Source organism: Harpia harpyja, chromosome 15 (assembly GCF_026419915.1).
Source record: "Harpia harpyja isolate bHarHar1 chromosome 15, bHarHar1 primary haplotype, whole genome shotgun sequence".
In the NCBI taxonomy this organism is placed as follows: Eukaryota; Metazoa; Chordata; class Aves; order Accipitriformes; family Accipitridae; genus Harpia; species Harpia harpyja.
In genome coordinates this window covers 12671207-12694154 of record NC_068954.1, presented here as the reverse complement: position 1 = coordinate 12694154, position 22948 = coordinate 12671207, and positions in this window count along the sequence as shown.

Below are 22948 nucleotides of genomic sequence, written 5' to 3'. Positions count from 1 at the left end.
CCCTAAATATCCAACTGCATAAGCAAAATATAAGAAGAAAAAACTGCTTCTGCACAGTACTGACTGAAAGTCTCCCTTTATATTAACTTGTTTACAGTGGTTATAGATGTTAAAAGAGACTAACATTAGTTAAAACTCAGTAGAAGAATTTTAGACTGAAAAATATGTTTAACAAAAATAAAAGATTTTTTAGACCTATAATAATTTTTCTGATGTTTTCAATGGGTGTATTTCAACATTCCTGTTTCATCTCATAACCTCAACACACTTTAAAGAGGACTCAATTCTTCTAGTTTTAGCTTTTTAGAAGTTAAACATCTAGTCAAAGTTAATTGTGTTGGGCAGATATTTGTCAACTCCACTTTTAGATAATGTGGGCCTGAAGCAGACTTATAGTGTGAGTTTGAACATCTGAAAAAGTAATCCAAGGTTCACATTGTAACTCCCTGTGTGGAAATAAATACTTTTGGAATAAGATCAATCTCTATTCATACAGTAATGAAACAGTTTATTTTCAAAATCAGAACTTTCCAGAATTTCTGTCACATGTTAATAATTTCTAAAAATAAGGCATTTGTTCAAAGTCAAAAAGTGTTGTGTTGTTTTGCTGGCTTACTTTAAATATCAATTTTAAATACCTGGGGGTAGGAATTCGACTTTAAAACTGGCTCTGGTAAAGTCTACCAGGTGCTTAATACATTTTATCATGCTCACATATTCTTCTTACATTTTTCAGCCTTTTCTTACTCAATCTTACTCTCATTACACAGTGCATGAGAACTCAGCTTTTAGTGAGAGAATAGAGCCACATTCTTGTTTTCCTATAAAATATAGCATATGCACCTATTTGAAGGGCAGGCTACAGATTTGGAAGAGGAAGGGAGAATTTTTATCCTAAACATAGAAGGACAAAGAGAATAATATAACCTATTAATATCATGAACATGATAGAAGGAGTGAATAGATTGTGTGGCTTAAAATATGAAGTCTTTATGACTGTTTCAACAGGTAAAGCTAAAAAGCACACTGGACTTTATTTCCTACACAGCAAAATACTCATCCATCTAAAAGCCAAAAGAATTTCTATCTTCTAAAGTCACTATGGCAGACCTACTACTGGAGTTAAGCTGATGCTGATATTTCTACATGTTCAGCATAAAATTAGCTCCAAGTTGGATCTCACAAATAAAATCTCAAGACATACTATTAAAAAAAATCACTTTGCTTCTTTAAATTTTCTAGATATTAAATAAATGTTCATATTTTATATTTTTTGCCTGTAATCTTCTTCAAAAAAATAACTTCAATGTACTAGGTCTTTTCATATCTTCTTCCTTGCCTTGCCATCCCTTCTTCTGCTCTGACCTCACATTTTCAGTCTCCTGACTCACAAAATCAGCTCTTAAAACTCTGAATGGGAAGTTAAGTAGGGGCTCGTCTGCTTGGGATGCCGTGTTGCATGTGATAAACACTCACACTGGTCACAGACATCTGTGAACTTCAGTGCATCCAGTAACAGTCCCATTTTGTTATGTTTGTGAGGAACAATTTAACTTTTCTAGCAATGCATTGTGAGATTGAGGTGTAGAAAAGCTGCTGTGCTACCAATCCTAGTATTTTTAGTTTCCGTGAGTTTGGTAATTTTGTGTAATACATTAGAATTAATGTAAAATAAGGCAACCTCATTAACTTCTCATGAGGTCATCTTCCTCCTTAAATGAATTGCCAGCTGACAAAACACTTTTCAACAAACATTGTAAATGGGAGAAGGTACAGTATATTATCTATATGTCATTAATGAATAAATTGGGACTCACAACCCACCCATCACTCACCATATGCCTGGCTCAAGTGTGCCCCACATTTGTGTCTTTATTTTAGCACTTGAAAGTTGTTGCATTGTTGTCTGTTGTGCCACCAAAGGGAATCAGTCACGAAGAGTTACTCTTAATTTCTGTTTCAGTCCCAGATGTCTTTAATCTTGTTATGTGGTGAGTTGGCCAGATGGTCTGAGACCAGACTACTTCAGAAAAGCAGGTCGTTTCTAACCGATGGTCTTGGCAGATATTTAGATAGATATAAATAAAATATATCTTAGATGATAATAAAGAATCAAAAGAACATATTACAAGGGTATCATGAAGTGTTTGATAATGTCTTGTACATACATACATGTGTTATTATGCCTTAGTTATATGTGCTTAAAGCTACTTTTTAAATTGCCTGTTAGGAAAAGTGATCTTTATCTAATAAAGAATGGACATCCCAGAACTAGTGATTCTGCCTTACTTTTGTGGGAAGAGAAAGTAGAAGAAAATTGTAAGTTTGCAATTCTTCTGCATCATGAGGCACAGCTGCTTGGCACAGCTTTCTGAAGACAGCAGTTAAAGTGTGGGTGTACTTTACTGGGACTTTAATCCCATCCCTATCTGTGGTACGGCTGCCATCTAGATGATGGTGCGAGCCAGGGTTCAGATAATATAGCTGGGCGTCAGTGTGATGCTCACAGATGCATTCTCAGATGTGTTGGAGTTGCAACAAACAGTTCCAAAAAACTTTCTACCAGAGTAAGAATTGAGAAGGGGGCTCAACGTGCCAACTTAGGAAATATTTTTAGACAGCAGCAGAAACCTCTGAGGTCAGGAGATAAAGACAACCCAGGTGCAAGGGTTTGACATTTCTCTCTGCTGGTGGTGGAACAGTACGTACAGCTTAGAACAAGGGACCACTTTAAAGCCTTGGGCTTTCAAGTCAGATATGGATGGCGATCAGACTCCCTGCTTATATGAAAGTCGGGAAGGTGAGCCAGTTGGAATCTAACTTTGGAGGTAACCTCTGCAGTCCTCTGGATTGTCATTAATGTTGAAGGATTTCATTAGATGCTGCAGTGCAGAAGAGCAGCCCAGGGGGTTTCATTCATAGTCTCCCTTGAAGAGTGTGAGATATACAAAACAAATGCACTTTAAAAGCTCTGCTGAAGATCTGCTGCCAAAGAGAGCTGGGCCAGTTTTCTAGTATATGTGCTAGGATTTAATTTCTGAGTGCTTCAACCACTGATCTTCTCCTGGAGTTAGCTGCCTGCATTGAATCAGACCCTTCTTATGAAAATAGGAAGAAAGGCACTCTTAAGCCAGTGCAGTACCAGCAGCTTGTGAAATAAAATTCAAGTCCGAGCATAGGGATGTAAAAAACAGCTTCCCAAACCCAAAGCCTCAGCCCTTCAGCCCTTGCACTTCCAATATGACAGATACCCAGAAAATCTCCAAAACCTTATTTCCACCTGTTTGGTTGGCTGTTCGCCAGCTGGGGCCTGAAGATACCTATTATACAGAGCCCCATGGGTGGAATGAGAGCAGAAGGCCTGGTGTGAGAAACTGCTGAGGTTTAAGGTCAAGTTTTGTGTAGTTTTTTGATGCTGCCAAGAATAGGAAGCCATTTTAAATGGGTTTTAAAGACTACAGTAGGGTTTAAATGTTCTGCACAGGTGTTTAAAGTAGCAGTTTGGGCTGGATAAACAAAGGAACTTTTGTTCCGTTGGGTCCTACATCCTTATTTACAGCAAAGACTCCAAAAGCCATAGATTTTAAAGTTCAAAGACCATAGGTTTCCCATTTCCCTTTGAAGAAGGTTGTTAATTCAGCTATACATACTTATGTAGTTTAGCCAGGCTGCATCAATGAAGATTGGTGATAAATAATGTATTACACTGATACACAATTAACGATTAATTTCCTCTCAAAATAACAAAGTTGTGTTTCATCAGTCTCAAACCACTGTTTCCATTTCATTATAAATAATACAATACTTATGTAAAACAGACACTTTTTTTGGAAAGCTTCCAGCAAGAAACAGTCAGAAGGCAAAACAATAGCATTTTCTAATTTCAAAAAGACAAATATAATAAATATGCTTCAGGTGGACACACCTGTAAACCCTGTTCTGCTGTCTTGCTCTTCATTTCAGTGCCTGTACAGACATTTTGTCAGATTCAAAGACATAACCCATTGTGATATACACTTTACGTGTACATCAAGTGATTATTCTACCCTAAAAGCCTAGAAAATGAAAAAGCTAGACAAGCAAAGGAGATAATGTAAACTTCATTGTACAGCTGGAAAACTGAGTCGGGGAACAACATTAAAAGATAGTACAGAAACCTCATGATAGTGTTCATGAATCTATGTTTCTTGAATCCAGCACTCTTAATAATGCTATACACAGCCCCAAGGAAAATGACAACTCTTTCTGCAGTGGGGAGCAAATACACACTTTTTACTTTGTTAAAAAATAGCAATTTTTATTAATTATATACATACATAAATATATACACATAGTAGTTTATTTATACACACTAGCATCCTTTTATATTATATACATAAAAATTGGAATCAGAGCAAAAAGTAATTTGTAAAAATAGAAAAGGGAGCTATGCCAAATATACATAATTATGATGCCCTACTTTGGGTCATGAAAGAGCATAGGCAAATGTGAGCAAATGGTTCTAAAGGTTGTGGCTATTATGTTCAAATTAATTTTCAATAATAAAATTAAGTCAATTAAAAAGGCATCTTGGGAGGTAGAGTAGGATAGCCAAAACCACACGACAACACAACTCTAGCAACAGCTGAGTGGCTGCCAAGCTGTATGCCAGTGTGAAGTACAACAGAAATGTGTGAACAACAGATTTGGAAAGAAAGGTAGAAAAAAAGACACCTGTGATTACCATTCTAGCAAGAAGATAACAGCACAAGATATATGGGAAGACCTTGGTTGACCTATTTCATTATGTATGGAACACAGCTTTAATGATATCCATAGGCTGTGTAAAAACAGGAAGGATTTCCTCTTGTTTCAGAAAAAAACCAGCAAGCTTTGGAACTGAGGATTAAGCAGGTATCATTTGATTTTATTATATTATATTTTATTTTATTCTTTTGGCAGCAAATCCTCTACCTTTCACAATGAACCAGCAAGGATCGCTTAATCTCCCCACTGCAGCTGGGACAAATTTAACACACCAAAGCACAAAAGCAAGAATCTTTATTTAGAACTCAAGGAGAAGCTACCATGGAAGTTTTGCTTTTCCAGTGCTCAGATTTCCTTATTCCTGTGCTCCAACGTGCACAGCTCCTGTGGGTCCAGCAGAGTCCCAGCACATATCCCAACACTTTGGAAGCTGTTGACTAGGAGAGGTTTGTATTCCTCCAGAATGAACTTAACTGGGGGATCTTCCTCTTTTCCTCACTGTCCTGGTTTCAGCTGGGATAGAGTTAATTTTCTTCCTAGTAGCTGGTACAGTGCTATGTTTTGGATTCAGTATGAGAAGAATGTTGATAACACATTGATGTTTTCAGTTGTTCCTAAGTAGTGTTTATTCTAAGTAAGTCAAGGATTTTTCAGCTTCTCATGCCCAGCCAGCGAGAAGGCTGGAGGGGCACAAGAAGCTGGGAGGGGACACAGCCAGGGCAGCTGACCCAAACTGGCCAAAGTGATATTCCATACCATGTGACATCATGCCCAGTATATAAACTGGGGGGGGGGGGGGGGGGGGTGGCCTGGGGGGATCGTGGCTTGGGAACTAACTGGGCATTGGTCGGCGAGTGGTGAGCAATTGCATTGTGCATCATTTGTTTTGTATATTCCAATCCTATTATTATTATTGTCATTTTATTATTGTTATTGTTATCATTCTTAGTTTCTTCCTTTCTGTTCTATTAAACTGTTCTTATCTCAACCCACGAGTTTTACTTCTTTTCCTGATTTTCTCCCCCATCCCACTGGGTGGGTGGGGAGTGAGCAAGCGGCTGCGGGGTGCTTAGTTGCCAGCTGGGGTTAAACCACGACATTCAGTCCTCATCTGTGAAGGTCACCTACTTTAGAATGCTTGACAAATAACATCATTTCTTCAACACTACTGTTACTGGCTAACACCAAGTGGGAAATCCATTTGAATTGCACAAGGAAGACAGTCTTGCTGTGGGTGGCACTAAGCCACTGGCCTCAGGAGAACATCAAGTGGAGGTCAAATTGATACTGGTATGTTTTAAGACAGTCTCTCTCTTGCGGATTTCAGTGCTGTCTGCCAAGGCATGGGAACACAACAACAACCACATTTGCTTCTGGGACTGCAAAACATTTTCACAGTGCTGGAGATGGCTCAGGTACTGGCAGTAGTGTAGCTCAGTATTTACCTGCCAGCCAGCCAGCCTCCACTGAATGATATCTGAGCAAGCTAATTTGAAGCTAGGTCTAGTGTAGCTTTGTGGCAGTGCACTAGCAATAGATACAGACAGCTAGACTGGAACCATCTGCAATACCACTGGAGTACAGCGCAGGGACAACCCAATAGAAATGTCCACTGGAGTGTGAAACCTGGACTTAAGATAGGCAGTTGTGCTGGTTTTTGCTGGGATAGAGTTAATTTTCTTCACAGTAGCTAGTATGGGGCTATGTTTTGGACTTGTGCTGAAAACAGTGTTGATAATGCCGAGATGTTTTCATTATTGTTGAGCAGTGCTCACACAGAGTCAAGGTCTTTTCTGCTTCTCACCCCACCCCACCAGTGAAGAGGCTGGGGCTCCATAAGAAGTTAGGAGGGGACACAGCTGGGACAGCTGACCCCAACTGACCAAAGGGGTAGTCCAGACCATATGATGTTGTGATCAGTATATAAAGCTGGGGGAAGAAGGAAGGGAGGGATGTTCAGAGTGATGACATTTGTCTTCCCAAGTCACCATTACATGTGCTGGAGCCCTGCTTTCCTGAAAATGGCTGAACACCTGCCTGCCAGTGGGAGATGGTGAATGAATTCCTTGTTTTGCTTTGCTTGTGCATGTGGCTTTTGCTTTATCTATTAAACTGTCTTTATCTGAACCCACAAGTTTTCTCACTTTTACTCTACCAACTCTCTCCCCCATCCCAACCGGAGGGAGTGAGCGAGCGGCTATGTGGGGCTTAGCTCTCATCTGGGGTTAAACCGCGACAGCAGTCTATTTCAGATATGCTATATTCTGTATGTAATATACAGCTGACTGGAAGATTGGGCCAAAAGAATCATATGAAGTTTAACAAAGATAAATGTAAAATCCTGTATCTGGGACAGAATAATCCCCAGATGGGATTATCAAGCTGGGGTCTGACTGCCTAGGGAGCAGCTCTGCTCAAAAGGCCCTCGAGGTCCTGCATGATAGCAAACTCAGCATGAATCAGCTGTGTGCCCTGGCAGCAGCAATGAAGGCAAAATGTGTCCTGGTCTGCATCACCAAGAGTACAGCCAACGGATTGAGGGGTATGATTCTCACTCTTTATTAAACACTTATCAGGCCACACCTTTCATTCCCTGGATTCCAAAGGGACATAGAAAGACTGGAGAGGGTCCAGGGGAAGACTACCAAAATGATCAGGGGGTTGGAGAACTTGACATATAAAAAATGGCTGAAGGAGTAAGGTTGTTTAGCCTGGAGAAGACAGGGCTCAGGGTGATCTAACCATAGTCTGCCAAAAATAAAAGAAGAGGCAGGTAGGGTCTTCACATGGCTGTGTGGTGACAAGGCAAGAGACAATCAGCACAGGCTGGTTCAGGGGACATTCTGCCTGCATACTGGAAAACTTTCATTCATCCAGAGTTACCGGCTATTGTGGGAGGCAGCATACTCCTCACTTGTGTAATGGAAACTCCCCCAGACCAAGCCCTGGCTCTGCCACTGTCCTGCTGGCATTTCCCTCCTTGTAACTCAGTTTTTCATGTCCAGACTATGACTATGAGAGGAAGACAGACTAAAGTATTACCATCCTGTGTGAAGTACTTTGAGATCTAAAGATGAAAAATACTGTGCTGGAAACAGGTATGGGTTTTTTTATTATTTATTATTAATGAACAACTTACATTTAAAATTTGAATGTTTCTTTCCTCAACAATTATCTGTTTAAGAAGCGAGTGAGTAAATTGCTCTAAGTGACATCTATTGTAAGTGATAACAACCACCACACAAGCATTTGTCCAGTGCGGTCCCAGATGGTTATTCATTTACAGCATTTGTAGGTAAAAAGCAGAAGTGATTTGGTTATGACCATGAAACAGCTGGTACCCTTTCCTACCGCTTTGGTACTACTGGCACTGGGAAATATCACAGAGCCTGCAACACGTGCAAAAATGCCAAATATTTACTTGTGGCTCTTTAGCTATTGAAAAACACTGGAAACAATACCTATGAACTGGAAAGGGAGAAGGCACCAGTACAATATATTTTAATACTTCTGAAAAATTGTATTATTGTGTATAGAGGGTTGAATTTAATTAAGCACTTAGGTGCAGTTTTTTTCATAATTTTGCAACTTTTTGCTTAACTTCTGTTGGTTTAAACATAAGAGGGATCTAAGATCCCCTAATGACTATGTAAAGTGAGAGCAGGGAAGAACTGAAGCAGCTGTTGGGCTGCCTAGGCCTAAATAACATCTGTGAAAAGAGTTCTTGCAATGTAAATCCCACCCCATTTTTCTCTACCTACAATCCCTGATTCAAAGCTCAGTAAAAGTTATGTAATTCTTCTGCAAGGTTCACCCATTGCATTTGTAGTGAAGATCTCATTCTTCAAGCAGATCTGTTTTGAAGACAAATTCTGCCACTCTACTAAAAAAATTCACCCTTAGTGAATGAGTATATTTTTATCCTAAGGAAATTGTTTTCCAGTGTTTTGGTAATTTTGATCTTGTTTGTGAATTCATTGTTTAAAACATCCTTAACTTCTTTTGAGTTTGGGGTTCACACAGTCTTACTTCTCTTTGATCATTTGTCCCCAAGCACTTCAGCTTCTATCTAGATTACATTAGCAAACCTCTTTATATTCCCATAGCTAAACCTCTCTGCTATTTCTTCCAATTGGCTATGAAGTCAGATAACTTTCCACTTCTCCCTGCCCTTCAGAGTAGAGGCCCAGATTCAACAGGACAGGTGGAGAACATTCATATTTCAGCTTAGCCTAGAGCCCCATAGCTTTGCTTATGGCCCTATATAGGGCACTGGTTTTGTTTTTCTAAACAAACATATGTGAGTTTGAGTCCTTTGAAGCTAAGGCCTAAATCCCAGTTTCTATGCTTCTTGGGCTAGTGCTTTAGTCCCTGTGAAGTGCAGGAGAGAGAAGGGCTTTCAGAAACACTTCTCCCTTTTTCATTTACTGTTTGCAGGCTTAAATATCCTCCTGCTCTACAGTTGTGTATCCCCACCCAGGGCACCCACATAAATCTATTTTCCATACATGGATTTTAGGCATTTAACATGAATATTTGAATTTACAGTCCAGTGCAGGGAAGTGTCTGGTAGCTCCGAGTATTGGCACACTTAATCCTAGATCCACAAAAGGTTCTTCAGAAATATCTCTTAACCCACATGGGACCTCTCCAGTAGAGCAGAGGAATCAGCCCAGTGTAGCAGCTTAACCATGGCTACCTTTACCTCCTTTTCACTCTTTTCTCTACAGAATTCCAATACAAATTCGAGAACACTCGAATTTGTGTGTGAGGGACCATAACCCATGTCCCCACCTGTCATTGCTCTTGGTTGGGAAAAAAAATGAAGTACGAAAAATTGACACAGATCTTCAGATCTGAGGTGACGGGTTGAATAAGTAAAGAACAATCATTTCTTCTTCCATTTTAAACAGCAAATAGTAGCACAAAGAGAATTACATTTAATAACATCAGATTGATGTGTCTTCATGAATGATAATATGCCACTACTTAACAGTTTAGCTTTGCCACAGCATTGCAAATACATTTTTATGCCCATATAATGCCATAAATGCTTTCTATTCTAGTTGATCTTCCTACAACATTTGTTTAATCATGAAGCTCCACTTAGCTGAAACTTTTTCAATAGCTGCTCCTAATTGTGGCTATGTTTTGTAGTATATAATGTTGACAATATATGCTAGATATAATTTTCTTATGAAATTTCACAGCAAGAATGATAATTGCTTCCCATTTTCTTTTTTTCAATACAGCAGATCAAGAGTTTTTATGAGGAATAAAAATCATAGTAATTATATCTGTGGATACTAGCCATGAACGCAAAATCCAGTTTTAGAGAACATTGATCTTTTAGAAATTTTAATCATTTCCGAATTCCCCATAAAAATTATCTTCAAGGGGTATTTCATAGACTTTATATCCTTTTTTTGAACGTTCTGGTTCAGATTACAGCTCCCAGTAATGGTAAATTAGCCATCCATATAAATATTCATCTTTGCTTCAAAGACAAAAGATTGTTATCTAATGTGAAAAAATAAGGGTAATTAATAGCAACAGAAGTGTCACTACTTTACAGCAGGTCTATAGCAAAGGAAAAATAATCACAAGCAGGTAACAACGGCTGCTCTAATCTGTACATTTCTCTAAAAACTTCCTGCCCGTACAGTGACAGAAGTATCTATACAGTGTTATCTTAGGGAAATGCAGAAACCTCCGCTCCTGTGGCCCAGTAGTTGTAAGGACATCTAAGGAAGAGGGAGATGCAGCTAATGTGGGTGCTGGTTTCACACCCCCTGGAGCTGCACTGTGGCTGTTGCTGCCGGAGCGTCAGTGTGCTGGGGGCACTCCGGCTGCAGCTGCTGGTGAAATCCTCAGGGACATGCAGAAAAGCAGACACATAGAAAAATCTGCCAGTGGTTCAGAACCGCTGGCGTGCAGCTGAGAAAGAAGGCTACTGTACAAGCATTGAACCCCCACATTGGAGGTTTTGTACCAATGGATCTCTCTCTTTCCATATTAGGATGTATGATTCCTGCCCGGAATCATCCGGCTGCTGCTAGTTGCACCAATTTTGTAGAAAACAGAAAAACAAATACAGGAGTAATAACTATGCTCAGTCTTACACATAAAAAATGTATGTAATTTCCCTCAAAGTGAATAGGAATCATTTCCATCCATTTCTCTGCAGCATTTGGAAGACTCTCTGTTTGTTTGGTTCATTAAACAACTTTTTCCCCAGGTATGTTCATATTGCACAGCTCTGGTAGCGTTCACTTTCCTGTAAATCTAAAGCCAATTAGGTAGACTGTCTTAAGCTGCATGTCAGCCCTTCTCTTTTCCCCTCTTCCACTTTCCTCTGGCACCTTCATTTCCCTGCCTTCCTGCCCACTACAGCACACAAGCTGCAGGCTACCCCAAAGCCCATTTATTTACACCGCACCTGTGCTAAGTGCTGGTCCTTAGCACAACTTCTCCCTAAAGCGTTAATACTTACACCATGTATAAAAGCTCAAATTTGTCATGTGTAATGTCTCAAGTCTTTGCTTGTACCAGCTGCCATTGGCCGTGGCTCCCTGGAGGGGAGTATAAGAAAGAGTATCAGGTGTTCCCCAAGTCCTCTAAAACAGTACTAGGAAGTGCTTATAGGGCTGAAGCACAATATAAGAACCTATATAGACTAAGCAAAGCATGGACGCATACTCAGCAGCAGCAGTAGTATGCATTTCATCCTCCAGATGCAAGGCCAAGGAACTTGGTTTACTCTCGCACCATCCATGCAATGTTCATTACAGGTGGTGATGAGGTGACACACGAGAGTGTCGCATAGAAGATTTCTGTGGTACTCTAATTACCTTAAATATTTTGGAGCTGGTTAAATCTTTGGGGTAAACAGTGCACATTAAAAAACACTAATTGCATAATATAAATTTTAAATACATTGTAATTCAAAAATAGGCTAATTATTAGCATATCTAAATTATGCACTTTTATGAACTCTAAGTGGATAATATGAATTTTAATTAGGGCATTTTTTTCTGTAATAAAAGGGAAAAGACTTTCAAAAGGTTGCAACTTTTCACTAATTTGTTTCCTTCATTCTGATTCCTCTGCTAAATAATGAACTATATTAGAAAAATGCTTTATTACATACTTGCCCAAGAGACCCGAATGGCTCAATAGGAACTGCTTGTTCTTTCAAAGAATGGCCAAGTCAAGTTAATTAAATTCCAGGCTGAACTAGCTCATCCAGGTCAATTCCAGCTGAATTTCTTCTCAGAAGAGAAAGTTCATTAACTCTACTCATTCATCAATAACTTCCCGTAAATATCATTACTTACACAATGACATTATGCTGTTCCTTAAAAGTGCTATGAAGAATATGAGTGCAGGTCCATCTGACAGGTCCTGCTGCTTGATCTCCATGCTGATTGTGAGAAAAAAACCTACACAGTATCTTTTAAGTTGCCTGCATGGTGCGAGTGGGCAGAGCAGAGAAAAGCCTCTGCGAGGCTGAAAGGAAATAAGCAGTGACTCGAGCTCTGATCTCACGCTAGGTGAGAGCAACATCATTTAGCACGGATGGTCTTCCACTCCTTTTGATTCCCTCCTGGGAAATAATGATTATTGGAACTCCTGACTGCCCTGTTCCCAAATAATAATCTTTCAGAAGTAGGTGAAATACACAGCATACAACAGTTCAAAGAATTTTGTGCTGGGATGCAAATAGCTCCAAAAGTGGCTATGCCTAAGCTCTGAAATATTTCCATTCGTGCCTGTGCTGGGGTACGTCTTGACTACCAACTCCTGTAACATCCTTTCCTTTCTGCTGCTTACACCCTGGGAAGAAAGCTCGCTGTGTTAGCCAGAGGGAGTTCATCCAGGACGGATCCAGTTGGATGAGAAGATGTCCAGGGCTCCAAGTAATACCATAGCACAAACTCGCAGCACAGTGTAGCCAATTGTGTTTAAGCCAATGTTTAAAGTTTTTTTTGAACAAGGCTTCTTAAATTTGTTGAGAAGTATTGCTAAGGGGCAAAATCATTCTCTGCTTTCAAACTAACTTACTAAAAGGCAAATTCACAAAACCACAACTGGGCTAAGGTAATGGAGCATCCATTCCTGCAAACTCTCACTTCATACAGCATAAAGTGAGTTCTCATACCTGAAATGGGGATGAACAACTTTATAAAGATAAAAATAGTAAACTTAATGATCAGGATGGCATTGGAGGTTTTGAGGAACCAGTCCTATGAGAGAGGAACTTCCAGAACACTGCCCCTTGTTTTACCACTTCTGATTTCTGAGCAATATATTCGTATCCTTCTGCATCATTACTGTGTTATAAATATCTCTTGAGTCGACCTGTGAGATTATCTGCTGTGAGGACATATGTGAGTTAATACAGCAGCTGCAAGTGTGAATGTTTTGACCAGGCTTAAGCAAAAACAAACCAAACCAAAACAAAATGACACTTTGGATTTTGCCTTTACTATTTAAATTCAGGACCTGGGACAATATTCTGCGTCAATGACAAAGCCCCTATTATCTTCTATCATGAAGAATCAAAGCGTTAAATTGTAGAAATTGTGTTAAGAATAGGGTAGATGAATCGCTGTGTATTAGGACATGGTCAACATGGGCTATACATCTCTTTGTCTAAGTCTGATGCTGCAGAGTTTTTATCTTTTTAAAATCTAAAATTCATAATACCCAAGTTAAGTCATTTCTGGTTAGAGAATTAGTTCCATAGGTAATTAATTGTGGCCTGAAAAGTCTTTCAGGAGAGAAGTACAGCACTCTGAACAGGACAACAGTAAAGAATAGTGTATGAAGACCAAACATTTTTAGACCATATCATTGTCTTCTGATGTATTAATCAAAAATACCATCCTTCTAATCTGATGCTACTACATCATGGAGCATGGAGTCTCCCTGAGTTAGTTTTCATAGATTTCATGTTTTTATTACTACTGTATGCTGTTGGTTCAATTCCTTTTTTTTTCTCACACCAGAAAGAAAATTGGCCAGTCCTTGCAGCCTAATAAATGTAACTTCTTAGGTCATAATCACATGTCATTAGGGGAACAGTGTCGGTTATGATTACATTGCCTGACTGAGCATCTAAACATTTGTAGATAAGATCTTTAGATATTCCTATAATGTTTAAAATACAGTTGGTAAACCTTTTTTTTGTAATTAAAATGGGATAAGAATTAATTGTTGATTAATATACAGGTAGAAGGGAGAAATGCAGTTGGATGAAGCCACAGTTGAACATAAAACATTGCTCTTAAACTATATATTTTTCTAAAAGGAGTTGTGTCCTCAAACACCTACTAATGCATTCTATTCTCAGAGAGTAACCAGTTATTGACATACAATGTAAGTAATTTGACAAAACAGCCTGGAGAAGGTGCATGGCCAGTTAGAACAATCTTTTCCCCTCTTAGCCATGCAGTCAAATCTCAGTCATAAACTGCTGGAAAACTTCAATGGTGATACTACTTTCAATTTAATAAATTACTAGACTCATTCTTAGCAAAACTTGCCATTGATCTTCTCATTCACCTGTGTCAGTATGCTTTCATTTAATAAATCCTCATCCTGAGCACTGTTTTATTGTTGGCTTGATCCAAGGTACCATGGATTTCTGGCTGAGGTTCTCAAAGCAGTTCCACTGAATTCAGCAAGAAAGATTGCAGAGCCAGGATATCAGAATCAGGCCACAGAAAGAATAACAGTGAAATTAGCAGAACTAGGGATAAAAGTAACTCCTTAGAAATTAAAATATTAGACCTATGGTGTCATTCTGTAATCTCGCTACAGATAGTTGTAAGAAATTGTCTATAACTTGGTAACATGATATGTTATGCTATCGGATGTGTGCTCACCATGTTCCTTGAAGGGTACTATTTTTAGAAGACGATGGCACATATTGTACAAGGACCACCCTGAGCAGCAAGCAATAGCTGGCAGCAGGTGAGACTCATGCTTAGAAAAGCCATCTGTTCTGTAACCTGCATCAGCACTCACCAAGCAGCATCCTTCTGACTCTGCAGGCAAAAGCATGTGAGGTCCAATCCTTCACCAGCACATCTCTCCATGGAGAAGCTGTGAATGCCTTACCACCCACTTGTTCAATGATATCAGATTGCTCTTCCAACCTCACCAGTGTTTCATTGTTCTTTTAGTTCTCTGAAGGATGAAAATAGACTAAAGGTGTTGGTAAAAAACTGATGCAATTTCACTCAAATTAATTTACTGAGACTGATATGAATTCTTGACTCGAGAAGTAACTTTCATTGAGGATTCATTTCAAAAAGAGAGCTGCAGAATACAAATGAGATGGTGAGACAGGATAATGAACATTTGCACTATCTCTGATATCAGAATGATGTAAGATCATACCTACGTGTCAGGTCATACCTTGGAAACTGTGAGTTGCTGACTTGGTTTCATCTATTATTCACCAGTAACAACAATTGTATATGACAGTGGTAAGCATCTTGATTGAAACTAATTATTTAAACTCAGGAATGTTTGAAGAACCCATGTTCACCAGTTATCAAGATCATTCAAGATAAAAGGAGTCCTGTACATGACTAATTTGATTCATGAACTAATTAGCAAACATACTTACACAATCTCTAAAAATCTATTGTGTGTTCAAAGAATAAGAGCAGTAATTTGGAGGATGTTACTGCACTCTACGTGGATAACAAAGACATTGAATCCTGCTCTTGGATCAAAAATCAGGGCAACACTGTATATGGAGAAGCAAAGTCACCATAATAATAAACATCTCCCAGAGATTTCATAACATTTGATCAGATAAATAGATGTGTGTTACAATCCAACTGCATGACAATTACTGGAACACAGCAAAGCTGTCACTTCAATATTGCTCCATCATTTTGAAGCCCTGAAGCTGGTGTTGTCTCTATCCATTCTTTTTCTTTACCTTCTTTGCTGCAAAAAACACATGAAATCACCACGGTTACACCATATTCTTGTCTCCGTGCTGTATTACAAATGCCAAGAAGGAAATGTGAAGTTTATCAAGGACACTACTCAAAGCCAGGATGTAAAAATTGGATTATGTTATACAGGCATGAACCACAGAAAGCCATGTCACATAGCTTTAGGGAGTGTAACATTTACAACTCAGGAAAAGAGATCTTAGAGTCATCAGTGACAGGTCTCAGAAACCATTAGATCTGTGTGCAGCAACAGCTGAAGTAAGACAACAGAGCAGTGAGCAATGTAAGGAAGGATATTGAGATGAAAACAGGTACTATATAAAATTTTGGGACGCCCATATCTTGCTTATGGTGTGTAGTTCTGGTTTCCACATCTCAAGAAAGACAGAGTGGAATTAAAGAAACTACAGAGAAGGGCATCTGAAATGATTAAGCAGCTGCCTTATGAGGAGAGACAAGAAACGCTGAAACTTCAATTTGCCAAGGGGAAGATTGATATGGTCGGGATTTACAAAAACCATGGAGAGTAGAATAATTCAGGCTGGAAGATCAACTGTATAGAAGACCTCAGGGGGTCATCTTCTGACTTCAGGAAGTCATCTAGTCCTATGTCCTACTCAAAACAGGGCAACTTCAAATTTATAAGGTTGTAGATTAGGTGAGTGTGGAACTGGCATTCATCAAGTGCAGTAATATTACAAATAGGGAGCACCGAAACTGATTTGCAGTAAGTTTAAAACAGAGAAAAGAGAGTCCTTTTTAAAAAGAAAGTAATGAGAATTTCTGTTAAGATGGGTTATGGAGGCTGGTAATTTAAGCATGTTCAAAAAGCTGTTAGACAAATTCATGGACAATAGATGCATAGTCAAATTGCAAAAGGTATATGCAGAGATGGACCCTGTAACATCCCTAATTTAATTTTGGGAGACAGCAAAGGTGATAGCCTGCAGAGAGTGGGGATGCTCATGCTGTCTTCCCAAACAGCATGTCCGACAGCCACTCTTGGGAACAGGATAGATGGAGCACTGGAGTCACGTTATAGGTAATTCCTTATGTTCCTATGCTCTCTTGAACAGCTGAACAGCTCTGCTGAAGAGCTTATGTGCAAAACACAGTCAGAACCCTTTTTTTTTTTTTTTTTTTTTGCCTGCCATGCCCTATATATGTCTGAATCACTGTTTATCCTAGAGCTTTAGAAACAGAAAAGGCTCGCATGGGACTGTATCATCATAGGTCCATGTCCTTTCCCTGCATTGTTCAGGGCACCAAAACCCATGAGGCTGAGATGATGCCATACTGTGTTCTCCGTTGCAGGATGTGCAATGTCTCCCTGTCTTACGTAAGCTATGAAAGGACAGTGGATTCATCCCAGCTTTGCTATTTCTGTAACACGCTTAAGTACCTGGCAGATTCTAATCTTAAATGAAAAGTGAATGACTCTCCTGCAAAGATTGCCATTTCCTGTTATTTTGAAAATAATATCTTGAAAATGAATATTTCTCAATACTGTGAGATCTGGACATTTCAGTTTACATATATAAAACAGATCTGCTCATTTTGGATACAGCCTGGTCCACACTTCAACTGCCTTTTGGATATGCGTTGACTTGCACCTTGATCGATAAGATTAAAGAGCCTGTTTCTTGCCTTCTTGCAGAAAAATATTTTAAAACCTGTGATGAATGTTCTGTGTCTCAAACTAAAAATGATATCTCTCCTACATGTGGATAAACAATTTCCTAGGCAACTCACAAAAAGTATTACATACAGATATTACTGAAGGCTTTTAATTTCTTCAGGACTTACGTGCTTTCTTTCTTTTAAGTAGTGAAAACATATTTCATTTACATATAGGGAAAAAAAAACAACTAAAGGATAAATCTTGCAGAAATTCTCAATACTGCAATGGAATTTTTTATGCAGTTTTTTCCCAAATTGTGTTAGATGAGTTAAAGACCACTGTACTTTGTGGGTGTCAGAGAGTACTGTTTAATATCTTATGGATATAATCGTTACAGTTAAAATAGATATCTAATTACTAAGAAATATTTTTATGATGAGAAGCTAAGTTGAATTACTGGCTAATAAAACAGCGCTTGTGTGTTTGTCCAGGGGAGCTTACACCTACTGCTTAGCAATCTTTCGACGCATATCTTCAAAGGCATCACTGGACACATATGCTCTTCAGAACAGAAAATATATGGGCATTCCCTGAGCATTAGGATCTCTCCTTTCCCTTTTCTCCCCTTCACTTGTTCTGCCTGTCTCACTGGAGGAGAGAAGCCCACTCCCGTTGCTTACATTAGTTTGCGTTTGGGTTGCTGGTGACCTACTTTCAACAGATGGAGCGAGAACAGTCCATTCTTATCCTGGAGGTTAGTGTACTCCTCTCTGAAGTAAACACTTTGCATTTAAATCCTGCAAGTTCTCCATCTCAGACAGGCCTAAAATGGAGGTCTCACATTCCAGTAAGTGCTTTCCATAGCAGGCTGCACAACCGCGAGGTGGCTCTCACCAACTTACAGGTATCTGTGGAAGTTCTAGCTGTGAACCCCACTTTCACGTAAGCACCTTCTGCCAGGCTGCCGGTCTGTGTCCGAGCCTGGCAGACAGCTGGGTGTCTGGCCACAGTCCTCCATCCTGCAACGCCTGTCGGCTGGTTTAGCTTCAGTACCTACCTCAGCGGTATGAATTCTGCTCCCAGAGCCCTTAGCTGTCAAGTCTGCAGACTTCCCTGCAATAATGCCTACATCTCTTTTTTAATATATCTCATGGGCTTTGTTGGCTTAAGTTGCCCTCTAAAACATCAGAATAACATTAGGTTCCTATCCCTTAGGTTAACTACATTAAAGATAGTGAGAAATGCAGCCATTCTGGTCCATTCTTGCATGGTGAATGTACATCCTCAAGATGGCTAGACTGTCTGTCCATTCCTTTTTTTGTGCAAAGGAGCTAGCCTACCAAAAAACCCCCTTGGTCCAGCTAAGCTGTGAGGCATAATCAGCCACTTCAGTGAAAGAAAGAGGAGCCCATTTTCTGCAGGAAAGCTTTCACAGATTGAGCGAGAGGATATGCTTTTCTCAGTGCTAAGCCAGCCTGCTCCAGCATGCTTTTAGCAAGCCCTGTGCTGCTGAAGGTGCCCTCTGGAATTCTGTCATGGTTTAAATCCTATTATTTCACATCCTGTTCAGTGATAGTCTTTTGGGGCCAGCATAATGCTGTGAGGTTGTTGGTTGGGTTTTTTTTCCCCTATGATATCCATGTTTTGAGTCCTCTTTTTATTCTTTTGGCTCAGCCTTGCAAAGCCATAGTGTGCACTTTTATAGCTATGCAGATGTTACTTGATCTAATCTCCTCTTCTGCCTCCTACACTGCAGTTTCTACTTTGACCAACTGTTCTTATTCAGTAATGTGTATCCTACAGTTCTATGAAGCACAAGCTGAACAAAACCAAAGTAGTACCTATAAGATGGTGTGGCTGTTCAGTGAGTGCTGCTTCTATGGTGGTCTTCTTCTGACCCTCTTTACCATCTACCCAGGATTTGGGGAAGAATGACAAAGCTTCTCATAATTTGCTAGAACTGTCATCTGAGAACCCATTGACATTTATTTATTTGGGTTTTTTTAATGTTCCAGTGCAAAAGGGGGACATATTGTGGCCAACTCTGGCTGCAATCCCCTTTGGTTTTTGTTCTCTTTGATCTCTGTCCCGACACAAAAGGTCACTCATTAAATATCAGAACTACTGAAGCTTTTTCTTCTCTCAAGATAGGCAGAAATACATGCACTTGAGGATCCTGTGGTTTTTACCATATCACAGATGGTTTTTCTTCTAGAAGCTCTGTTTGGACTCCTGATATTTCTAGTCAGTAACTACTTATTCTGCAAACTTTCCTGTGAATTACAGTGGAAACAGTTCTGGAGTTTGGTACCAACTAAGGTAAGGATAGAGAACACCGACCTCTGTTTTTAAGGACAGCTCTCAGGGAAAGTCTTGAGATGGCTCTTATTTACTGGACTGCCTGAAAGCAGCCAAGGAACCTACACAGCAGGATTACCACCTTCCTTAGGTTTTAGCCACTTCATGTAACCGATGAAAAAATAAAATAAAAGCAACCATTTCCCCTCCCTCTCGCATGCCACATTTGTACTTCTCTGCAAGCACAGCCAGCTGAGGTGCCACAGCTCTGCCGAGCTCTGGGAGCACCAGCAGCCTCCCACGCTCAGCACAGACATGTGCTTCAAGAGGCCAGCCCAGCCTGCACAAACCCTCCTGCGCATCCTGCGGTACCTGTTTCTCCCACGGACTGGAGAGGGAGAGAAGGTGACTACAGACTAGGCCCCGAAGGGCCCAAAATTAGGTGAAGGGAATCCACGCTTTAAAGTTCAGAAAGATATTTACAAAGAGCTCTTTTACTCAGCCTTAATTTGCAATTCAGGGGCTACATTCATCTGCAAGTGTGTGACTGAAATTTACTTGGCAGATAAGTCTACTTGAACAACCTACATTTCATAGCAGACCTAAGGAAAAGAGGAAAAACTTTTCCTCTGGACAGCCCATCTCTAGGGGAAAAAAAAAAAAAATTAACCTCTTTTCAAAAGAGGTTTATAAAAACATAAAATGTTTATTGATATGTTGCAAAATGAACAGCATGTTTATTGCATTAGCCACATAAATGGTGTTAGAAATCATTCTCAAAAGTTAGCCACAGAAGAGACAATGAAAGGAAACATGAAAAAAGAGTTAAGCAAGCCCAGTTGCTGCTTGTGTATTGTTCCCTTTAGGCCCAGCCATTAATTAACACTAGATATGAAACAGTCTCTGCAAATGTGTTCCTGCAGAATTTTAAAATGAATAATAGCTTCTGCGCTGGGGCAGGCTATGAAATCTTCTTATGGAAACTTCAGCTGATTTTAAAGCCTTTCTGAATTATCACTGGATTCTCTCTCGTGACCAAGGCCATATGTTAAAGAGGTAAAAACTGGCTCCTGGTCTTTGCTACACTGAGTTCCTGCCAGTCTGAGCAGGTAGATTGCCTCCAAGGATGTCAATACCCTCCAGTATTGCTTATAACACAACTAACAGCAGCCCAAAGGCTGCGGTGAATTACTGCAGGGCTCAGAGGCAATGTAACCACTTCAACTCAGAAAGACGCATTTTCCTGCAGCAGAGATACAGCGTGTATGAGAGACCCTGTGTCTCCACCTGCTAAAAACTGAGAGTCTGGGGGTGGGCAAGGAGAGCGAAGGAGAGAAAGGTGTTTCCTCAAACCTTCCCTTAGCTTTGTTGCAAAAGATCGTAAGAAGAGAATTCATTGCTGTAAAACAAGTGGGTAACAAGAATCTTATTCTTTGTTCAGTGGAGTGAAATTTAGGAGCCCAGAGGCAAATGAGAAAAATAACATCTATCTTCTTCAGAAGCTGCAATTTCTGTAACCAGGAAAAAGCACTCCACAACTCTCTAGCATGGGGAGCCAAGACATTCAAACCAGCCAGAGCTTTGAAAGGATTTGCTGTTCTCTTTAAGTGAACACCAAATTACCAAGAGAGCTATGAATTGCTAGGTCATGATTTATGACTTTTTAAAGAGAGAAAACTAAAGTGGGACAGCCTAAAAAAAAAAAAAAAAAGTTTGAAAATAAATCTTTTCCCTGTCTGCTATGTCCTTGAAAGTTGTGTCTGTTTCTCCAGTCTTATTCTGAGTCCAGCAATTTTTGGAGGCTTCCTGAGCTGCAACAAATTTGACACAGTCCTTTCTGCAGCCTTTGGAAAATCCCTGTGGTATAGCTATGGCCACTCCCAGATCTTCTCAGCAGTTCCCTGGTCTCTGTGCTTCAGTCTATTTTCTCCTATGGTCCACCCCATCTTCCCACCCCACACTGAACATCAGAAGTTATTTGTTCCCTCTGCAGGGCAGAGAAACAAACTCTTGTTCAGCAAGGACAACCCTGACACTGCAAAAACTGGCAATCTCTTCCCAGTTTTTTCTCAGGATCTCTGTCTCCTCACCTCATGCTCTACAAGCTTTTCCATGCAGATGTCTGGGTTCATGCCACCTAATCAAAATGCACATGCAGCAAAGAGAGATTTCCAAAGTCATCAGATCTTATGTGGTGTGAAATGTCATCTTGAAGTACTTTTTCCTTCCCACTGACTATAGAGGGAGACACAGATAACTACACTTCTAACCTAAGTAGTGCATTGCTGTGTCTAACAGTAGATGAGATTAATTTGGGCCATATTACTTAAGTATTCCATAAAGACATCTCAGCACAAACATTAGTTGCATTCTGTGCCACATCAACTACTCATCCTTTAACCAGCTATTTTCAGAGTTGGGGAGATCCTTCTGGATACATTTATTCTCTCAGAGGTTTAGGTACAGGCCCAGGATAACATATCTGGGTTTTTGCAGCATATGGCTTTGATTTGCACATCTTACACATATCTTTCAGCTTGTCTAAGCTTGAATGCTGGGGTGTGAGGAATGTGGTAATTTAAGGGTACATATACAAGAAGCAAATTGTGGTGGCACCTGTCACTTGTCCTTTTGACCCATGCTACAAGAGTTAGTCCTCAGACCATGCAGAATTACTGTTGAATGAAGGTTCACTACACAGATAACATTATAGCACCATCAGAAATACAAGTACTTACTGTGGTCTGATGGGTACTGCTAGTGATAGAAATTGTGTCTAACTCCTCACCAAGTAAATTCACTCTCCCTCAGAAACAAAGTGTCTTAAACTAGAGCCTGATTTTATCAGAGGATTCTCCAGTAAGGCCAGCTTTTTTAAGTCAGTAGGATACACCTGTAGAATAACCAGGATTAGTCTCAAAACATTAAGTTCAACAAGAGTTTTAGGCATATGTCTGACATAGACAAAAAATGTACTTCCAACATTTACACCTGTGGTGGGTTGACTCTGGCTGGATGCCAGGTGCCCACCAAAGCCGTTCTATCACTCCCCCTCCTCAGCTGGACAGGGGAGAGAAAATATAACAAAGAGCTTGTGGGCTGAGATAAGGACAGGAGAGATCACTCACCAATTACCGTCACGGGCAAAACAGACTCAGCTTGGGGAAAATTAACTCACTTTATTACAAATCAACCAGAGTAGGGTAATGAGAAATAAAACCAAATCTCAGAACACCTTCCCTCCACCCCTCCCTTCTTCCCAGGCACAACTTCACTCCCGGATTCTCTACCAACCCCCCCAGCG